Source organism: Podarcis vaucheri (assembly GCF_965113315.1).
Source record: "Podarcis vaucheri genome assembly, chromosome: 9".
Classification (NCBI taxonomy): domain Eukaryota; kingdom Metazoa; phylum Chordata; class Lepidosauria; order Squamata; family Lacertidae; genus Podarcis; species Podarcis vaucheri.
The window spans coordinates 43,276,901-43,299,042 of NC_138767.1; the positions used below are offsets into that span (position 1 = coordinate 43,276,901).

Consider the following 22,142-nt stretch of genomic DNA (forward strand, 5'->3'; position numbering starts at 1 on the left):
AAAACATACACAACCTTTTTCTCTGTGTTGTATATTTATGTAAAGCTGGAATGCTGACAGACTATATTTAAAAGCACAGCTTTCTGATGTTTACGGATGGGATTATGTGTTGGAATTAGCACACTTTGCCATCTGTCTGTACAGATTTTTCTGTTGCTTCTCAAGGTCTGTGTGGAAAAATACGTATCTGATACAAAATTCCGATGCTTTAGTAGAGATTGCTTTATTGCAGGGGGTTGGACTAGAAGACCCTTAGGGTTCCTTCGAACTCTACAAATCTGTGAAATGTGAGAGCTGGTTGTCACGTTCAGCATCAACCTCTTGTGCTTGTAATGTGAGTGGGATGATGTACAGTGGTACCTCGGGTTACATACGCTTCAGGTTACATACGCTTCAGGTTACAGACTCCGCTAACCCAGAAATAGTACCTCGGGTTAAGAACTTTGCTTCAGGATGAGAACAGAAATCGTGCCCCGGCGGCGCGGCAGCAGCAGGAGGCTCCATTAGCTAAAGTGGTGCTTCAGGTTAAGAACAGTTTGATGTGCTTTCGAACTGCTAGGTTGGCAGGAGCAGGGACCGAGCATCGGGAGCTCACCCCGTCACGGGGATTCGATCCGCCGACCTTCTGGATCGGCAAGCTCTAGGCTCTCTGGTTTAACCCACAGTGCCACCCATGTCCCCAGCGCCACCCGCTAGATGTAGAAAGAAAAATGAAAGCAACCAAACCATATCCTCCCCCCCCCACTTCCCGTAGGACAAACTTTGTTAGCAAAAGATGAGAGAAGGCCAAGCAGAAATTTTTATTCATCTAATATAATCCACATACTTCTTGATTGTAAGAAAACTTCTAGGCAAGACATAAAGAGATAAAGCACATGTGACTTGTACATGCCTGGATAGGCTTGCCTAAAGAAAAATGTTCTAAGTAGGTTCCCAGAAGGGTATGTACTGTGTACAGCAATGGCGCATTCCAGTGAAGGGGTGAAGGTCAGGATGACCAATGGAGAGCCAGGCTAAGAACCTCTGACACCATTTTAGAGAGCAAACTAGAAGCTAAAAGCCTGAAGTCATTTTCTGAGAGCAAAGCCTCTCTCCTGTTTGCAACTGTTTGCAAAGAGCAAGTGTGGTTAGGATATTTTGCAGAGGCAGCAAGCATGCAAGCTTGTGGGTGCAGCTAGCTTGCCCCTGCAGGAAGTTTGCCAGTTGAGGTTAAGCCATTTCTGAGAAACGACCCCTGACAAAGGCAAGTAGCAGGATGTTTGCTGACCGCCAGGGTCCAGATAGAACTCTTAGGTGTGAAGTTGCTAAACCACAAGTACATTTCTTGGAAGGAGGGGGTTCAGGGGCACTTCCTGGAACTAGTACAGAGGTTAAGTAGATTATAAGCCAGTAGCGCCACCTAGTGGAATAGGCAACTTGGAACCGAAAGGACACACCAATTTATTCATTGGTTGAGCTTTAATGAATATGCATCAATGACCATAGGAAATTGTCAATCATTGGCTAAAGGGATGCCAAGGGGCTGAACTGTGCTTTGCAGAAAGGTATATAAGTTGACTGCCCCAAAGGGGGGGTGGGCATTCTTCATTTTCCTGAATGCACCCTATTTGCTTTTTTGTCTGACAAAAATCCAAATAAAAAAAAACTTTTTCTTTAAGAAACTTTGCTGCCTGATTTTTACATTCCTGGTCTGTATTTCTGAAGTCCCTTTCACCAGCTAACAATAGGCAGGGTGTTCCAAAGTAAATTGCCATTAGACCAGACTGTTTTCCTAACAGTACAAGTAAGATCAAATGTCCAGGAAAATCCGGACATATGGCTTTAAAACTTAAATAAATAAATAAATAAATAAATAAATAAATGGTGACCTGATTGAAGACTGTAAGTGTCTAGCTGATGAGTGTAAACTGCAGAATATTAGTGCAGGAAAACTTGATGGAACTGAAATTTCCACACTACCTCTAATACAGGGAGCCTATATATTGTATTTGCTGTTTCATTTAAAGTGATAGTAATCATATGGCATGTGCATTCGGAAGGGATGGAAAATTTGCCTATTTCAACTTCCTCATTTTCCTTATCTTAAATTCAGTTCACCATATTTTCACATCAGATTGCATTTTTTTTAACATTCCCACAAAGATTAGCATTTTAGTCCATTTCTCCTAATAAATACATTTTGCACACAGTTTTGACTAATATATACATCCTTTCAAGATACAGTATAAGATGTTTTGCATGTTATTTTCATGGGTATGTGCATTTTTATGTACACTGTCTCCTAATATACACTTAGTGTGAATTTTACAGGACAGCTGTATTTGGGTTCACATATTGTTTCTTGAAAGGTAAATTAGGTAGCTTCATCGTAAAATGCAAACTGAACTAAATTTCCACCCACCCCTAGTCTTCAGCAAGTTCTTATGTAATTCTAAGATTTTACCAAATGGTATGCTGTGCAGTATTTAAAAAAAAAAATCTTGCAGAATATATATTTGGTGTTGGTGTGCTAACTGGAGATAAAGCAGCATCTGAAATATATAGTTAAGGAGACCTCTTGTGTTTGTTGTTAAGTACTACAGTTTTAATACGGACTTATTTGTGGCATTTATTTATGTCCCAGTTCCAATTCTACATTTGGATTACACTTGCTTTTCTGCAATTAAATCCAACAGCTGCTTCTACCATGATGGTGCAGCTAATCAAGCACAAATGCAAAGTGTGCACATCCTATTGGATACAAAGGCCATACTAGAGTTTTTTCTGTTCCCCTTTCTTTTTAAAATACAGTGGAACCTTGGTTGCCGAACGTAATCTGTTCTGGAAAACTGTTTGACTTCCAAAATGTTCGACAACCGAGACGCAGTGGGCGGTCGGAAATTCCCATTGAGAAAATTGACAGATAAATGCTCTGTTTTTCTTCTTCTTTTTAGTACACATACTAAAATATTTTGCAATAAATTTGTACCATTATTATTAGTTAGCAGTTATTTATCATTGTCACTGTGCAGATAGTGGGGGCATGCAAATCAATGTTAAAAGGACTGGGGTAATGGAAATGGATGTAGTTGTCCCTGGAACCTGAAAATAGTTGAGAAGCAGCCAAAACTAAGTAGAACAATTCAAGGTAGAATTTCTAGATAAATATCTCTTGGGGTGTAGGTAATAAGACAGGAAAATGATTTGCTCCAAATGTGGAGTTAAGAGACTGGCAAGGAGACACATGCGGTCAATAAGCTTCACATTCAGTATTAGGGAACAATATACAAAGTATTGCTTATTTATAGACAGGAGAAATGAAGTAACTATATTGTATGATATTTGTTGATTATTGCATACAAGTACAGTAGTACCTCGGGTTAAGTATTTAATTCGTTCCGGAGGTCCATTCTTAACCTGAAACTGTTCTTAACCTGAAGCACCACTTTAGCTAATGGGGCCTCCTGCTGCCGCCGTGCTGCCGGAGCACGATTTCTATTCTCATCCTGAAGCAAAGTTCTTAATCTGAAGCACTATTTCTGGGTTAGCGGAGTGTGTAATCTGAAGCGTATGTAACCTGAAGTGTATGTAACCCGAGGTACCACTGTATTATTGTTTTATCTATTGTAAACCATTTATATACCACCTGTCATAAAAAGATACATACCGGGACAGTTTACAACCAAGTAAAATGGTACAAGCGTATTAAAATCACTTCTAGTATACACTGCCAGGCATTTTTCTTTAGTGGTGTTTGTTTTTGAATCGGTTTCTTGTACTCTATTTATTTAACATTACCGTATAATGCTCCCTTGAGGGCTTTAAAGAAAGTTGGGCTATAATCTTAAACCACAATACATACTTGAAACTTCAGAAAATGTACAGTCTCAATAGTTTTCTTGCTACTTTGGACTGTGTTGGAGATGAGAGAGGCATTCAGGAAATCGAATGTACTAGAGCAGAAAGAACTCAACCTGTCAGAACTGCTGTTCCGTAGAGCTTCGGTTAGTAGAAAAGCAACAAAAAATGCTTGCTGTGTTTAGTGGATTTGTACATCAACGTTTTAGTATGGGAATGTTCATGGCAATACAGATCATAAACTTACAATAAAAAAAATCCTTACAGTAGAATTCCAGAATTAACCAATCATGTGCAGCCCATTGTGTAAATAATGTATATAAAGCAGATACAGTAGTACCCCGCAAGACGAATGCCTCGCGAGACGGAAAACCCGCAAGACGAAAGGGTTTTCTGTTTTGGAGGCGCTTCGCAAGACGAATTTCCCTATGGGCTTGCATCGCAAGACGAAAGCCCATAGGGAAATGCTGGCCGTCGGGAGCAAAGACTTTCGCCCACAGCCGGCCTTCAGAAGAGGACCTCTTCTGAAGGCCGGCGGGGGGCAAAAGTCTTTGCTCCCCCCGCCTGCCTTCCCCCCCCCCGCCTGCCCCGGGCGATCTTAAAATGCTGGCGGGCGTGAGCGAAGCGTTTGCTGCCGACCCCCAGCATTTTAAAATCTCCAAGGGACAGCAGAGAAGTCTCTGTCCCGGGGAGATTTTAAAATGCTGGGGGTCGGGAGCGAAGCGTTAGCTGCCGACCCCCAGCATTTTAAAATCTCCCCCTGTCCCGGGGAGATTTTAAAATGCTGTTCCGAAGGGGGGGCGGGGACACCTGCCCCAGCCGCCCCACTTCGGAAAGCTGTTCCGAAGTGGGGAGGGGGGGCGGGGACGCCTGCCCCAGCCGCCCCACTTCGGAAAGCTGTTCCGAAGTGGGGCGGGGGGCGGGGACGCCTGCCCCAGCCGCCCCACTTCGGAAAGCTGTTCCGAAGTGGGGAGGGGGGGCGGGGACGCCTGCCCCAGCCGCCCCACTTCGGAAAGCTGTTCCGAAGTGGGGCGGGGACGCCTGCCCCAGCCGCCCCACTTCGGAAAGCTGTTCCGAAGTGGGGAGGGGGGGCGGGGACGCCTGCCCCAGCCGCCCCACTTCGGAAAGCTGTTCCGAAGTGGGGAGGGGGGGCGGGGACGCCTAGGAACGCATTAATTGATTTTCAATGCATTCCTATGGGAAACCGTGCATCGCAAGACGAAAAAACCGCAAGACGAAGAGACTTGCGGAACGAATTAATTTCGTCTTGCGAGGCACCACTGTACTTTGAGGGGACTTTCATTCATTCCTCCTCACCACTATGAGCTGAATAAAGAGCATGAAATCACTTTGCGACTCTGAGTATATTTCACTGGCGATGAGGGTGGGATCCTGCTGAGCTGACTGCCACACGCAGCACCGCAGCACCGCCACCTGCCGCACCGCTGCCTCGCACCGTGTATCCAGGCTTCAGCCTCAGGAACTCAGAATGGCAACCGACAGCAGCTTCTCGCCGTTCAACCCAGCATCTGGAGACTGGGAAGTGTACGCCTCCCGTTTCACCTTCCTCCTAGAAGCCAAAGGGGTCACCGATGAAGAAGACGCCAAGAAGAGGGCGATATTCTTCAGCATCTGCAGAGAGGAAACATTTGAAATTGCCCGGGCTCTCCTTGCACCTGAAGACGTCGCTACTGTTCCATACAAAACAATAATGGAACAGCTGAAGGGGCACTTTTCGCCGCAGCCCTCAGTGGTGGCTTGTCGAAATGCCTTCTACGCAAAGCGGCAAGCCCCTGGGGAAACCATAACTGGGTTTGTGACCTCTCTCCGCCAAGCTGCCCGGTTCTGCAACTTCTCGGAGCTGGAGAACATGCTTCGTGACCGCCTCGTCGGTGGCCTGAAGGATGAGAAGCTGCAACGATGCCTCTACGCCAAGAAGGACCTAACATTTGTAGTGTGTTGAAACGGTATATTTCATTATTAATCACCCTGTATTAAGATATAAAGAGGTGCACACACCTACAAGTGCAATCATACATATCAACTATTCCATCTCAGTCTTACAGGGAAGCCACTTGAAGGAAAGCAATCCCCAGCAGACCTCAAATATATCCTAATCTGCACTTAAATTTCAGAGTAGGTGGAAATGTAGCTGTGATGCACCAGGCTCTAGTACTTAAGATAAAAATAATTAATGAAAAGGGAAACTATTACTTGTTGTGAAGGGTGGTAAGATTAACGCATCTGAGAGAGAAAAGTAGATTTGATAGTTGGTGGCCTCTGTAAAAATTTGTTTGCAGCTCTAAAACATTTAATGTTAGGATCATTAACTTCAGACATTTTTGTTGACCATTTCAACTAACTATGGAAAGCAAGGCTGAATGTCAGATATCCATGTTTCAGACAACAGAGAGCTTTTATAATCAATATCACCAGTGCATCCAAATGAGCTGGTTATGTCTCTTCTAAACCTCTGGTAATAACATGCTTCTTTTGCTAGTATACTAAGGGAATGACTCACAGCATTTTACAGCTGCAGTTTCTGAATAGACTTTACTGTATTACTCATTACAATACTTCCATCTGGCAGTAACAAACACTTACTGATCATCATAGCCATATCTTTGCCCTAAAAATGGTCCTTGTTTATAAAACTGTCTGTTACTCCAACAGTGTTTGGAAAGCAATGTTGTAATAGATCTGAGAACACTTTTGATAAGCCATACCACTGCTTACCATAATCTTTTGATGATTCTTCAACTCACAAATATTGCTTGAACATTGCAGTTCAGAAAAGACCTACAATTTTATGGTGGATAATCTCAGTGTTTTTGTTTATCAGTGTCTGCATTTGTCAGTTGTTAAATATAATATAAAATAATATAATACACTTTTAGTTTTACTTCACAAAATTGTATACAAGAACATATGTTTGTGATGCTGCAAATGCAGGTGTCATTTTGAACAGAGATTAAAACCCTCAAGATCTTTTAAAAATCATTATTTAGTGGCTTAAATTTAGCTGCAATATTATAAACTACTTGGGGAAAATATACTCATGCCAGCACCTATAACTCCTTGCATGCTGAGACAGCGGGGCAGGGGAGACAGAGCAGTTGGCAGGGGAGAGGAGGGAAATGTCTCCTTCCACTAAGGGAAAAGGAACTGAGGAGATGTTGAAGGAAATTAGAAAGTGAGATAAAATGCTAATATATATCATAATCAACAACAGACAAACCGCGAATGGAAAAGGGGGGCTATCAGAAGAAACAGGACAAGAAAGTGAATGTAGATGGCCATGGAACAAAAAATGGGAGAAGAAACCACAAGAGAGGGGTAAAATATTTTTGAGAGACTAGGTGGAAATATAAAAATATAAAAGCAAAAGCTTTCCGCGCTTAAAGCTGGATCAGCTTTCCCAATGCCACCAGAAAAAGTGCCTGTATTTAGCACGAGGAAAACTGACGTAGTGGATTCCTTGCTGCAAGGAAAATGCTGAGGTAAAAAATAGCCATTTAAAAAGATTGATTTGATACCAGTAGAAAATCATGCAAGTGATTGGCAGCTCCTTGTGCCAAACTCCGCCTTGCCACCATTTTGTAACTTCTGCCCCTGCACCACCATTTTGTGACTGGTGGGTCTTAAGTCATGTTCAGCCATCTTAGTGGGCCCTGGGGGTAGACAGTTTACTAGGTAATCCTGAACATTACAGTCTGCTCCATTTAATCCAGCTAGTGAAGTATAAAAGCTTAATTCATATATTTTTACCCGTTTGCACACTGAGTTTCTTTTAATTCCTACACTGTATACATTATACCTCCATGTACCATCAGATAACCAAAGCTTGATTCTGATTCTGTAATAATATGATAACATGTTATATATAATATATAGAAATCTGTTTTATTGAAAGCCCCACTGTGTTCATGGAGCTTACACCCAGGTGACTGTGTGCTCCCTTAGTATTGTGATAAAGTTCAATACACCCAATAATTTTGGGTGGGAGGAATATTCAAGTGTTGCTATTGGAGAGGGATGTAGTATACAGCCTTTTTCTGAAGTGCAGGCTATTGATTGATCTAGACCAGTGCTGCCTACTGTTGGATGGCAGCAATTCCCCAGGATCTGGTGCAGCCTTTTCCATCCTTTGCTATGGTCGAGCTGCTAGGATTTGGTCCTGGGACCGTCTGTGTGTGGGCTTGGTTACTATGGTCTGTGACTTCATTGCCTCTCTTCAGGTCCAACCTAAGGTACTTTGAAACCAGTCAATGTCCTCTTGGTTGAAGGATGAAACTATGCATATGTATCTATCCTATTTCCAACTGACCTTAAAGATAGAAAGATCCGCTGGTAAGAGTCTGGTGTATCATTTAATGAGGCAGCTTCCCTCCCCCTCCCCTTCCACCAAAAAACCTGCTTTCTATTTTGTCTCAGTACGCCTCTTACTACTAAGTGTTCACCATGGAAATTTGGAACTGGATCTGAATTTGTAGTTTCCATGGCAATCAGGATGTGATTGCAATGATGTAGGGCCAAATGAGTCCTTGGAATAATGCCAAGAGAAGGCAGCTTTGCTAAAATGTTTGCATGCCATTCATTTGCTATATCACCCGGTGTATAAAATTCTAAATAACTAATATATTATAGGGACGCGGGTGGCGCTGTGGTCTAAACCACTGAGCCTCTTGGGCTTGCCAATCAGAAGATCGGCGGTTCAAATTCCTGTGATGGGGTGAGTTCCCGTTGCTCAGTCCCAGCTCCTGCCAACCTAGCAGTTCGAAAGCACACCAAAAAGTGCAAGTAAATAAATAGGTACCGTTCCGGTGGGAAGGTAAACAGCATTTCTGTGCACTGCTCTGGTTTCGGTGTTCCATTGAGCCAGAAGCGGCTTAGTCATGCTGGCCACATGACCCGGAAAAACTGTCTGCAGACAAATGCTGGCTCCCTTGGCCTGTAAAGTGAGATGAGCGCCACAACCCCAGAGTCATCTGTGACTGGACTTAACAGTCAGGGGTCATTTACCTTTTTAAAAATATATATCTGGACTTCCGGTTCCGGACGCGAGCAGTGAGGAAGCACAGAAAGCCAGCTCTCGGCTTTCTGGGCGCTGTGGAAACGTGGGGAGGACGCAAGGGCGCAGCGTACCCCGAAACCTCAGGGGGGAAACCCTTGGGGGAGAGGCCACCTGCGGCGTGGACACGGTCGACCCACCTCCTCTGGGAAGGACAGAGAGAGAGAGAACGAGAGTACGGTGACCGCCAGCGCGAATTGGGAAGTGCCGACTCCACAGCGAAACGCCCGGAGCTTCAACTGTGAATAGCGTCGGAACCCCTTGGAGATAAGAACGGGGTCTCCAGCGTGTGAATGGTTTTTCTCTCTGTCTGAAGTGCTTATTATTTAAGCGCGCAGCTGACACGAAGCTTGGAGACGCCCAGGTTTTCTTTGTTTGTTTTCTTACGGGATTTCCCTCGGCAGCGGAGGCAAGATGGCGCAGAAGGGGAGTCGTAGGAGTGAGGAGGTTAGTGAAAAGTCTGACTGAATGAATGAGACCCGAACTGATAATAAATACGGACGATAGAGGATATATCAAGGAACCCCGCCCCAATATAGCTAACGGGGTAAGGATAAACTCTCATCTCAAGGATTTTATTTAAAAAGTATAACGCCAATTAGCTTCCGGGGCATAAACCGTGACTAATGTATTTCTAAGCCCATCGGAGAGGCTTTGCCTCGGCGACACCGCCAGAACCCCATCGACACCCCAATGCTATCCACCCCCCTTAAGGAAACCTTCTTAGCAAAAGGTTGGTGAGAACACGCCAAGGGAGGTGTGGTGGGGGCCTGAGGCTCGGTTTGTAGTCCGAGGTACGTTAAAGACGCCCCTTGCCGCGACGTTAGCAGTTGGCCAGGTCGCTAATTTAAACAGCTGGCTCTCGGCGGTGGAAGCAGGACACGGAGCAAACCAAGCCGTACAGAGTTCTTTTGATGACCGAGCCCGGCTGGTGAGGGGTTGAAGAGGGGGTTTGTAATCTCTGAGCGGGAGCTTGGACTGCAACCGGGACTGCAACGGTGACCTTCACCGGGACTACAATCTCTTGGCGAGAGGAGACTGCAGTGTGTAAAGTGTTTAAAGTTCCAGAAGTGTCGGAAGTAAACTAAGTAGGACTAAATTTGAATGAATAGGACAAGAAGCTGTGTAGGACAATTGCGTGTTTAAGAGCCAGCCCACCCTTCCCCCATCCTCCACCCCTCTGGGGTGGTGGGCGTGACGCAGACGAGGGTAGGCAAAGGAACCGAGGGGAGGACTGCGAGAAGTAAAAGAAGAAGTCAAGACCCGGAGCGGACTAATTGATGCCTTTGGATTGGTACCCCCCCCAGGGTTTTTAAAGAGCATATTGTGAAACTGCCGCCCCCTGGGGCCTGTTTGTGTTTGTATGTGTATAGGACTTAGTTAGATCGGATATAGTATATATTACCCCGGTGGGTGTTTTTTGAGAAGATAGGAGGAAAGGTTAGGACTACAGGATAAAAAGGAGAATTATAAGAAGAAATTAACGGTGAAAAAGGGGGCGTGCTATAGATAATGATGGGGAAGGAGGGGAAGGACTCAAAGAAAGTGGGTGGGACCCCGGGGGAAAGAAAGACATCGCGCCAAGAGGAGATTAAAGATCTAGATAGCTTATGGATGAAAATAAAGGAAGAATTTAAACAAAACGAAACATATTTGGAAAACAAGTTAGGGGATATGCAAGATCTGATTGATAAAAAAATAGAAGAGGCAGTAGGAGAGCTCTCATCCAAAATTCAAGATTTGTCAGTAAAATCTAAGATAATTGAGGAGTCTAACAAGAAACTTCAGAAAGAAATGAGGGAACAGAAAAAGGAAACAGGGAGGATTAGGGAAGAGCTGGGTGAATTAAATAAAGCACAGGACAGGATTTGGGACAACCTCGCCATGGCTGACATGCGACAAAAGCAGCTTCACTTAAAATTTAGAGGTGTGGTAGAAGAAAGAAATGAGGATGTTAGAAAGAAAATGATTAAGGAGCTCTCTAAATGGCTGGGTCTGAAAGAAGAAGAGATAGCACCAACAATAGATAATGCATTTAGAATGTCTAGACCGCAACACCTAAAAATTAATAAATTTTTGGGAGATTGCCTGGTGATATTCAACTCCTTAGAAATGAGAAATCTAATTCTAAGGACGAGTTATCGTAACAAACTTAGAATCGAAGGCAGGCCTATCATTATTTATAAAGAGATCCCAATTAGATTATTACGAAAAAGAGAGGGCTACAGACAAGTGGTAGCTGTCTTAAAGAGAAACGGAATACAATTTAGGTGGGAGTTCCCTGAGGGGATTACTTTCTTCTATAAAGATAAGAAATTCAAACTGATGGACACTCAGGAAACAGAGAAGTTTTTGAGAAGATATGAAAGAGAGCTGGGAAGGATAGAGTATAGAGTGCGAGACAAGGAAGATGTGAAAGGGAATGGTCGGGAAAAGGAAGAAGAGAGGGAGGGGAGTGCGGAAGATCAAGGAGAGAGGGGGTTAAATTCAGAAGACGAAGATGAAGAAGCCGCAGTGGGAGAAAGGGCGGCGGAAGAGGAGGGGCTCCTAGGAAATAAAGGCGCCAGATTTTAATTTGAGCTTTGATTGGAGGTAAAGCAGCAGGAGAATTTAAATAATACTGGACACTTTAAAATTTTTATCGTGGAACGTGAATGGGTTGAATGAGAAAGTTAAAAGGAATAAAATTCAAAAAGCTTTGAGAAATAAGAAATGTGATGTAATCTGCTTCCAGGAAACCCATATTGCAAAGAGACATAGACATATTTTGGTGAATAAAAAACTGGGAGTAGAATTTGTAAACTCGGATGTAAATAAAAAAAAAAGGAGTGGTAATATACGCCAAAGAAAGGTGGGAACCAGTACAAATTTGTAAAGATGAGGAAGGTAGAATACTAGGTATTCAATTGAACTTTCGAGGGGAAAGAATTAATGTAGTGTCGGTATATGCACCGAATACAAACAGAACAGAATTTTTTGAAAAACTTGAAAGCATGCTGCTGGAATTGGAACCCTATAAGTTAATTCTATTGGGAGATTGGAACGGGGTACCAACACCGAGTCTGGATAGAAGTGAGAACCAGAGGAATGCAAACAGGGGGAAGCTCCCTAACTCCTTTAGTGAGTTAGTGGAAAATTTAGATCTAATTGATATCTGGAGACACCGAAATCCCACCACCAAACAGTTCACTCACTACTCAGAGCCCCACTGGAGCTGGGGCAGGATTGACCAGATATGGGTGACTAGGGCTTTGGTATGGAGGGTTAAGAGATGTGAGATACAACCCAGGACCCTGTCAGATCACTGCCCCTTGACTCTAGAAATTAAAAATGAACTGAAAGGGCAGCCCAGGTGGAGGATGAACAAATATTTATTTGAGAATGAGGAAGTGTTGGATATGGCCCAAAAAACCTTGAGAGAGTATCTGGAGATAAACTTGAACAGAGACACCCCAATAGAGTCGGTATGGGACGCCGGTAAGGCAGTCTTAAGGGGCTTCCTAATACAGCAAAATAGCTATAGAAAGAAGTTAAGGGAGAAAAAGAAGGAAGGTATCTTGGCCCAATTGAGAGACTATGAAAGGAAACTGGCCCTAAATCCGACAGAAGAAAGGATTAACCAAGTGGTGAGGGTGCTGCAGTCCCAGTACTCAGCTATTTTGAATCAAGAGGTAGAACAGAAAATTAAATTTACAAGACAGAAATATTTCGAGTCGGCTAATAAAATGGGGAAGCTACTTGCATGGCAGCTTAGAAAAAGAAAGAAACAAAATGCGATTAACAAACTAATTGTAGATGAGAGGGTGATAGAAGACCCAGATGAAATTGAAAGCAGGTTTGTTAATTTTTTTGAAAAGCTGTATGAAAAAGGAGAAGAGAGTAGTGCAGAAATAGAGAACTATCTGGACCAAGAAGAAAGAAAATACTTTACAGAAGAGGATTGTATACAACTAAACAAAGTGGTGTCTGTAAAAGAGGTCAGGGACGCTATTAATAAGATGAAGAACGGGAAGACCCCTGGACCGGACGGCCTGCCTGCAAAATACTATAAAAAACTGGTAGATCTGTTAGCGCCGGCATTAACGGAGGTAATAAACAATACTCTCCAAGAGGGGAGGATACCCAGCTCCTGGAAGGAGGCGTACATTACGTTAATCCCTAAGACCGAAAATGACAAGGCAGATTTAAAAAATTACAAGCCAATTTCACTCTTAAACTGTGATTATAAGATTTTTGCAGATATCATGGCAAGCAGACTTAAAGGACTATTAAACAGATATATACATAGAGACCAGGTGGGATTTCTCCCAGGTAGGCAATTGAGGGATAACGTCCGTTATGTTTTAGACATTATGGAGTATCTGGAGGCAAGACCAGATGTGCCAGCGGCCCTTATCTTTATCGATGCAGAAAAAGCTTTCGACCGTGTCTCCTGGGAATTTTTGTTACAAAATTTTGAAAAGGTGGGAATAGGGGGCCCCTATTTGAAGGGCATCAAGGCGATCTATACAGAGCAGCAGGCTAGGCTGATCATAAATAATAATTTGACTAAACACTTCTCAATTATGAAAGGCACAAGGCAGGGTTGCCCTCTGTCACCTTTATTGTTTATCTTGGTGCTAGAAACAGTCGCAAATAAAATAAGAGCGACCCCGAACATCAGGGGAGTAAGAATTGGAGAGAAAGAATACAAATTAAAAGCCTACGCCGACGATTTGGTCCTTTTCTTAGAGAACCCAATTGAATGCACTAGCAGAGCGGTAGAACTTTTAGAAGAGTTCGGCAAACTGTCCGGATTCAAGCTAAATAGGGGAAAAACCAAAATATTAATAAAGAACCTGACAGTACAGGAGAGATTACAGTTGGAACAGCAGGTGGATATTAAAGTAGTAAATAAAGTGAAATATTTGGGAATTTGGTTATCTCCAAAGAATATTAACTTGGTAGAGGATAATTATAACAAATTGTGGAAAGAAATTAAGAAGGATATGGACACCTGGCGTAGACTGAACTTGTCTTGGACCGGGAGGATGGCATCGATTAAGATGTGCATTCTCCCGAGACTGCTATTCCTGTTCCAGAACTTACCAGTTATAAAAGGCACCGCATGCTTTAAAAATTGGCAAAGGACCCTGACCAAATATATTTGGCAGGAGAAGAAACCTAGGGTGAAACTTAAATATTTGATGGATTCCAGGGAAAGAGGGGGCTTTGGCGTACCAAATTTAAAGCTTTATTACGAGGCGGCATGCCTACTATGGATAAAAGATTGGGCCACCCTGAAAGATACTGATTTACTAGACCTTGAAGGATTTGATTTAAGATTTGGGTGGCATGCCTACCTTTGGCAAGGGAAGGATAAAGTCCATAGAGGTTTCTGTAATCATATAGTTAGAGGGTCACTTCTAGAAGTTTGGAACAGGAAGAAAAACGTGATTGAACAAAGTACCCCGTGGTGGCTCTCACCTGTGGACATCATTAAAATAAAGAAACTAAACATGACAGGTAAAAGGTGGACGTATGAGGATATCCTAATTAAATCAGAAGTAGGGTGGAAATTAAGATCGCAGGACGAATTGAAAGAGAAAATTAAGGACTGGTTTCACCTGCACCAAATTAATGCATTATGGAGGGAACATAAGAGAATAGGTATGGGAGAAAATAAATCTAGATTTCAAGTGGAGATTCTGGAGAGTAACAACAAACTACTCTCCAAAATGTATAGGCAATTACTGGAAAGCGAAAATAAGGAAGAGCTGATTAAAGACGTAATGATTAAATGGAATAAAGATCTAGGATACGAGTTAGGGTACGATAAATGGCAAACTTTGTGGAAGAAAGGCATGAGATTTACTGCGTGTGCTGACTTATGTGAGAATCTATATAAGATGATGTATCGTTGGTACCTGACTCCGGCAAGATTAGGGAGAATGTATAGAACAGCAGATAATTCTTGCTGGAGGTGTAAAGATAAGGTGGGGACTTTCCTCCATATCTGGTGGACCTGTGAGGAAGTGAAGGGTTTCTGGGGACAAATTTATGAGGAGTTAAAGAAAATTTTGAAGTACAATTTCCTCAAGAAACCGGAAGCGTTCCTCTTAGGGGTGATTGGGGAGGAAATAAAAAAGACGGACCAGACCTTCTTCCAGTACGCCACTACTGCAGCGAGGATTTTAATAGCAAAGAAATGGAAATCCCACGAAGTACCCACATTGTGAGAGTGGCAGGTGAAACTGTATCAATACTTGGAATTGGCGAGACTTACACAATATATTAAGCGGGACAATCCCATTAAAAAGAAAGAGGACTGGTCCAAATTTTTAAGTTACCTTGAGACCAATTTGGGAATTAATAACTTAACAGTAGACGATGCTTAACTCCTATGACATGTAAAGATGAAAAGGAAATAACTGCAGAAGATTTATGTAGAATATTTAATCCAAAGCTGAGGTCAATGGAAGTCAAATGTGTGTAAGAGTGTGATTGGAATTTTCTTTTTTCTTTTGGTTGGTTTCTTTCTTCTATGTGTATGTGTCTTACCTTACTGTTTGTTTTGTGTCTTTTTTATTATACAATTTTTCTTTCTGTATGTGTAAGTTTATGTGTTTGTAATAAAGTTTATATAAATAATAAAAAATAAAAATATATATATATATCTGGGCAGGCACTTTCTTGCAGTTCCTTGAACCTCAACACTCCTGAACAGTTTTGTAGTTGCTGGGTAATATATATATATATATATAAATAAATTTATACCCTGCCCTTCTGGCTGGGTTTCCCCAGCCATTCTGGGTGGCTTCCAATGAAATATTAAAAACGCAATACAACATTAAGCACATCCCTAAACAGGGTTACCTTCAGATGTCTTTTAAAAGTAAGATAATTGCTTATTGCCTTGACATCTGACAGGTAGAGGGGGTGATAAGAGAAAGGGAGATGAGGAGCATGTTTCCTCAAGTCTCAATACAACTGTTCTTCTGCAAGAATGTTGTGTTATCCTCCACAGGTGGGATGGGGAGCTTGTGGCCTTCCAGACATTGTCCGGCTCCAACTCCCAGGATCTCTCCCAGGAGCTCTCCCAAGGTCAGAGATAATAAGATTTGGAATCCAACAGCACCTGCAAGGCCACAAGTTCCACATACCTATACTGCAACACCCACAGCTGTAATGGCCCAGGAATCAGCTTCACCTGCTGAACAACAGCCTGAAAGGGGAGGTGGTGGAGGAGGTGCTGATGAGAACCAGCTGGCTTCAGTCTTCTTAAGCAGAGTTTCCAGCAGCAGTCAGATGCTAGTAAGAACGCTTCTAGTTCCTGGCCCTACCTTGCGGCTTCCTGCATGTCTTGACCCATGACCATCGGATTCCTTGACTTCTGGACTGTCTCACCACACAGATTACTGTTTGCTGGACCCTAGGGATGGACCTGACCTGACTTTGCAAGCTGATTCTGCCTCCAGGCAAGTACATTTTATAAGCTCTTTGCTGGTTGGCCTCCCACTCCGTGGAGATCTGTATGTTGTTGCTTAGCAACAAAACTATGACAACAGCTTGGTCTGATGCAACTGTTCAAGCATTGTTCCCTCACGCCACACTTCTGGTGCTGGTGTCTGCTAAGAGTTCAAACCCCAGCCACAAAGCTAGATGGGACGAGTCCCTGTCTCTCAGCCTCCCCTAACTTATAGTGGTGTTTTGAAGATAAAATGAGCAGAGCAGAACCATGTACATTATCCTTGTAGGAAGGGTGGATTTATAATGTAGTAATACAGTGAGTTGTCTTTCTTGTAACATTACAGCACAATCCTGTACATGTATACTCAGAAGTAAGTCCCAGTATGTATAACGGAGCTTTCTCCCTGTTAGGAAGGAATAGAGCTGCAGCCTTAGTCACTTTAGGACACTGTCTCCTAGCAGTATGACACCTATCAAATGCCTAAAAAAGAGTGTGAATGAATCGGGAAGCTGGCTTGCTGCAAAGGCATCCCTTTATTGAGAAAGTGAAAGGAAAGCTAGAATATATCACAAAAGCAGCAGCTATGACAGACTCCCAAGCCTATGGTCATCCATTTTGGAGAGGGAGGAAGTAAACTGGAGGTGTACCTTCCTGGAAACTTGCTTTATAAAAAATGGACTAAGCTTCAGCTAACTTTCATATTGGTTATGCTGTGATATACTGAAAAACATAAACAACCTTTTTCTCTGTGCTGTATATTTATGTAAAGCTGGAATGCTGAAAGTCTATATTTAAAAGCACAGCTTTCTGATGTTTATGGATGGGATTATGTGGTGGAATTAGCACACTTTGCCATCTGTCTGTGCAGATTTTTCTGTTGCTTCTCAAGGTCTGTGTGGAAAAATACGTATCTGATACAAAATTCCGATGCTTTAGTAGAGATTGCTTTATTGCAGGGGGTTGGACTAGATGACCCTTAGGGTTCCTTCGAACTCTACAAATCTGTGAAATGTGAGAGCTGGCTGTCACGTTCAGCATCAACCTCTTGTGCTTGTAATGTGAATGGGATGGTGTACATGCCTTGACCTGCAGGGAAAAGTTAAGCAAGCTGAGAAGAGAGGCTGGATTTAATGGGCCGTTCAATGGTATTTAAATAGGAACACAGTAAGACCTTTATTTTTACAGTAGCTCTCATGGGTACTAGGATTAGAGCTTGTGGGGTGCTTTATCAGATTTTAATTAACAGTTTTGAATGTAGGGTGAGGTGGTTGTTGTTGTTTAGACCTTTGTGTTGTCCACACTCTTGCCTTCCACATGGAGAAAGCTAGAAATCTGGATATATGAATGAATGAAAATGCTGCTGCTCTTTTAAGTCCCCATGTTTTCTATCCTGCATGTTGGGTATTTGGTCTACATGTGATCCAAATCTGAGATGGTGACTGGGTAGCCAAATGGGGCTAGATTAATGACATGATTTTTTGTTTATTTTATTACATTTATACCCCACGTTTCCTCCAAGGAGTTCAAGGTGGCGTACACTGTTCTTTCCCTCCTCATTTAATCCCCACAATAACCCTGTGAAGTAGCTTAGGCTGGGAGGCAGCAGCGACTGGCCCAATATAACCCACTGGGCTTCATGGCTGAGAGAGAATTCAAATTCTGGTCTCCCAGATCCTAGTCCAACACTCTAACCACTACTATACACACCGGCTCTCTGATTTGGTTAGAATTGTTTGTAATAGGAAGGAGTCTATCATTTTTGGCGTGTGTGTGTGTGTGTGTGTGTGAGAGAGAGAGAGAGAGAGAGAGAGAGAGATAGATTGATTTTGAGAATCATCAAAATGACCTGCCCAAGTCATCATTGCAAACTGGACAGGAAAAACAGGGGGAAGTCCTGCATTGTACCACATGGTTGCTGTTCCACACAGTGAGCCATTTCTGTGCACTGGTTCACTATTGGATCTGACCCCAGGGGGAAGAGGTCATGGGCCTGATTGAAGACTGCAGGAATACTTGATGGAACTGAAATCTCCACAACTACCTCCTTATAGTGACAGGAAGCCTATATTGTATTTGCTGTGTCATTTAAAGTGATAGCAACCATATGGGATAAGCATTCAGAAGGGATGGAAATTTTGTCTATTTCAGCTTTTTCATTTTCCTGATCTTAAATTCAGTTCCCCATAGTTTTACTTCAGATTGTATTTTTCTAACATTCCCATTTCAGTCCATTTCTCCTAACATACATCTTTTGCATGCTGTTTTGATTAATATATACATTCTTGCAAGGTGTTTGTGTGTTATTTTCATGGGTATGTGCATTTTTATGTTTACTTTCCACTAATGTACACATTTTTGGGTACACGGTTGGAGAAGAGCACAGCAAAATCTGGAGTAGTGTGAATTTCAAAGGACAGCTGTATTTGGGTTCACATATTGTTTCTTGAAAGGTAAATTAGGTAGGTTCATTGTAAAATGCAAACTGAACTAAATTTCCACCCACCCCTAGTCTTCAGCAAGTTCTTATGTAAGATTTTACCAGATGGTATGCTGTGCACTATTAATTCCCCCCCCCCTGCAGAATATATATATTGGGTGTAGGTATGTTAACGAGATAAAGCAGCATCTGAAATACATACTTAAGGAGACCTCTTGTGTTTGTAGTTAAGTACTACAGTGTTAATACAGAATTATTTGTGACATTTATTTACATCCCAGAACAATTACAATTTCCAGTTCTACATTTGGATGACATTGTGTGTGCACATACCATTGGATATAAAGGCCATGCTAGTGTTATTTCTGTTCCCCTTTCATTTTAAATTACTTTAGTTTGTAAGCACGTGGACAATCTCTATGTTGTGTTTTATGTTATTTTGATTGCTTTACAAACAACGATAAATACAATGATAACATTAACAGTAGCTAGACCTTTCCCACACAAAGCTCACATGCATTTTGATAAAGGAGTGATTTATACATGTAGGTGTTTCAAACATACCATATTCCTGTATTTTTGTACTTGTGAGTGGCAACAGAGCACAAAGCATCATGTAAGAAGCAGCCTTCAGACTTCCTATCAAGAGTGCATGCTAAATTGAATGCGCATGCTAAATCTTTGTGCATGATAAATTGAATGCGAAAATCTGTGATCGTACTAAGCTCAGTTGCCCCAGACCCTGCCAGCATGACCAATGCTGTCAAAAGATGGCTGAGATAGGGGTGGTGTAGGTGCTGTGAACTAGGCCAAGGAAAGGGCACTGAATAGGCTGTATGATAGTCTTTACTTTGATAAGGGAAATAAAGGGCTTAGGGCAAAGATGGGGCCTGTGGCCCTTCCCAGACAGCATGATAAATTATTGGGAATAGCAGAAGGTATTGTCCAGCAACACCTGCAGGGCTTCAAGTTTCACACCCTTGACACAGGGCCACAGACGTTTTCTTCTGGTGTCAAATCATAATGCCAATGATACAGTGGTTCCATTATGCTGTTTTCCTTCTGGAATTGACATATGGTAGCACCCAGGGAATTAGTGTGTACCCAGGGACTGTCTGTTGCTTGCCCTTAATGCATACCTCTAGCAGAGACATTTTTTTGTTGTTAGTTTAATTAAAAATTGTGGGGAAATGATTGCCAATCTGCAACAATGTTTGCTAGTATGTTAATTTATTTACCCCATTCATTTTTTGGCCCAAAACAAATCCCTACCCCTTGGGAAATAACATTTTTCTAAAGTGCACTATAAAAGCATCATGAAAGGTTTCCAAAGGCAAAACAAGCTTTTGAACTTTTTTGCAGTAGAAAGGGAAAATGTGACTTTTGTGTGCTGGCAATGCTTTTACCTTTTTACCAACAGTGTGCATTGGTATTGAGTTTATTGTGGCTTAACCTTATCTAAAACGAATGAAAGCAGAGAAGCTTCCACCTCTATGAAGTGTGTATTGATTTCTGCCTTTTTCTTTTTTGTCTGTTCTTGGTGGTCGGCTGTCTCCCTAATGTGGCCATTTGCAGCTACTGCAGGCATTGCTTGAATGCTCGTTGTGGGAGAGTAAAAGAGGTCAGTCAATCAGCTACCAAACTAGAAATAAGGCTGAAATATTATACAGTGATACCTCGGGTTACAGACGCTTCAGGTTATAGACGCTTCAGGTTACAGACTCCATTAACCCAGAAATAGTATCTCTGGTTAAGAACTTTGCTTCAGGATGAGAGCGGAAATCACGCGGCAGTGGCAGTGGGAGGCCCCATTAGCTAAAGTGGTACCTCAGGTTAAGAACAGTTTCAAGTTAAGAGCGGACCTCCAGAACGAATTAAGTTTTTAACTCGAGGTACCACTGTATACACTTACCTGGGAATCAGCTGCATAATACACTGTAGGATGTATGTCTGAGTAAACATGCATAGGAGAATGGTGTAAAAAAATGGTATAAGCGATGTACAGTGGGACATCGGGTTACGTACTTAATTCGTTCCGAAGGTCCGTTCTTAACCTGAAACTGTTCTTAACCTGAAGCACCACTTTAGCTAATGGGGCCTCCTGCTGCCCCCGTGCCGCTGGAGCACGATTTGTGTTCTCATCCTGAAGCAAAGTTCTTACCTGAAGGAGCGTCTCCACCCCCATCGTTCAGCCCGGACACTGAGATCCAGTGCCGAGGGCCTTCTGGAGGTTCCCTCATTGCGAGAAGTGAGGCTACAGGGAACCAGACAGAGGGCCTTCTTGGTAGTGGCGCCCGCCCTGTGAAACACCCTCCCATCAGATGTCAAAGAGATAAATAATTACCTGACATTCAGAAGACATCTTAAGGCAGCCCTGTTCAGGGAAGTTTTTAATATGTAACGCTGTACTGTTTTTAACACTGCCTGGGAGCCGCCCAGAGTGGCTGGGGAAACTCAGCCAGATGGGCGGGGTATAAATAATAAATTATATTATTATTATTATTATTATTATTATTATTATTATTATTTTATTTTTTATTATTAACCCGAGGTAATATTTCTGGGTTAACGGAGTCTGAAACCTGAAGCATGTGTAACCTGAGGTACCACTGTATATTACTGTACCTTTTGGAAATTCAAATTAGCAATGTTGTGTTGAATGGAGGTACAGCAGCTCAGCTGAAAGCAACACAGTTAATTACAGGGATTGGGGAGGATCTAATCAATTCCTGACCATAATCTAAAATATGTTATACTCTAATGCAGGTGTAAGAAACTGGCTCTGGAAGGTGGGCCCAATCCTTGTTTCCTCTACCCCTCACAGGGTATGTTATGCTTACAAATGTATGCATGGTTATGCACACTTTATCCTAGGATATGCCTTTTTCTACGCATTAGTGGGCTGGAGTTCTGGACTGCAAAGTTCAAAGAAGTATAAATTTTGAAGGTTGTGTTTAGAATCATAGACTCCCAGAATTATAGAGTTGGAAGGAATCCCAAGCATCATCTACTCCAAACTCTTGCAATTAAGGTATATTTTTGCTGAATATGGGGCACGAACCCATGACCCTGAGATTAAGAACCTCATGCTCTATCGACTAAGCTATAGTGTACTGCTTTGGAAATCTAGGGAGGTTCACCTTCAAATGTGAACTGAATCAAATTTATTTCCCATCCCTAGTATGTAGACAAGCTTCAGACAAGGATAGAACTGTTGTCTGCCCCCCAATGTAAAAAGTTTTATGGTCAGCAGAAATGGAGCACATGTATCTTTCTTCCATTACATTTCCGTTCCTGGTATGGCGGTGGTAACTACAGGTGAGGGTTAAAGAACTTCAGCTCTGGGG

General features: G+C 42.5%; 2 long non-coding RNA genes across 6 annotated transcripts in view; one reads left to right on the forward strand and one right to left on the reverse strand.

Annotated features, from left to right (window-relative positions):
- LOC309540442 overlaps positions 1–17,665 on the reverse strand; it is a 46,161-nt gene extending 28,496 nt beyond the window's left edge. Inside the window, exon 1 of the long non-coding RNA XR_014223277.1 lies at positions 16,231–17,665. This is a non-coding gene — a long non-coding RNA (uncharacterized lncRNA). The remainder of the gene's footprint in view (positions 1–16,230) is intronic.
- Positions 1–22,142, forward strand: part of LOC309540447 — a 246,059-nt gene that overhangs the window by 868 nt on the left and 223,049 nt on the right. For 3 of the 5 annotated variants that reach the window (XR_014223289.1, XR_014223290.1, XR_014223291.1), the window contains exons 2-3: positions 18,735–18,817; positions 20,371–20,416. This is a non-coding gene — a long non-coding RNA (uncharacterized lncRNA). Of the gene's footprint in view, positions 1–6,801; positions 7,338–18,734; positions 18,818–20,370; positions 20,417–22,142 lie in introns of those variants that run through there. The other 2 variants (XR_014223292.1, XR_014223293.1) reach the window with 2 other exon arrangements.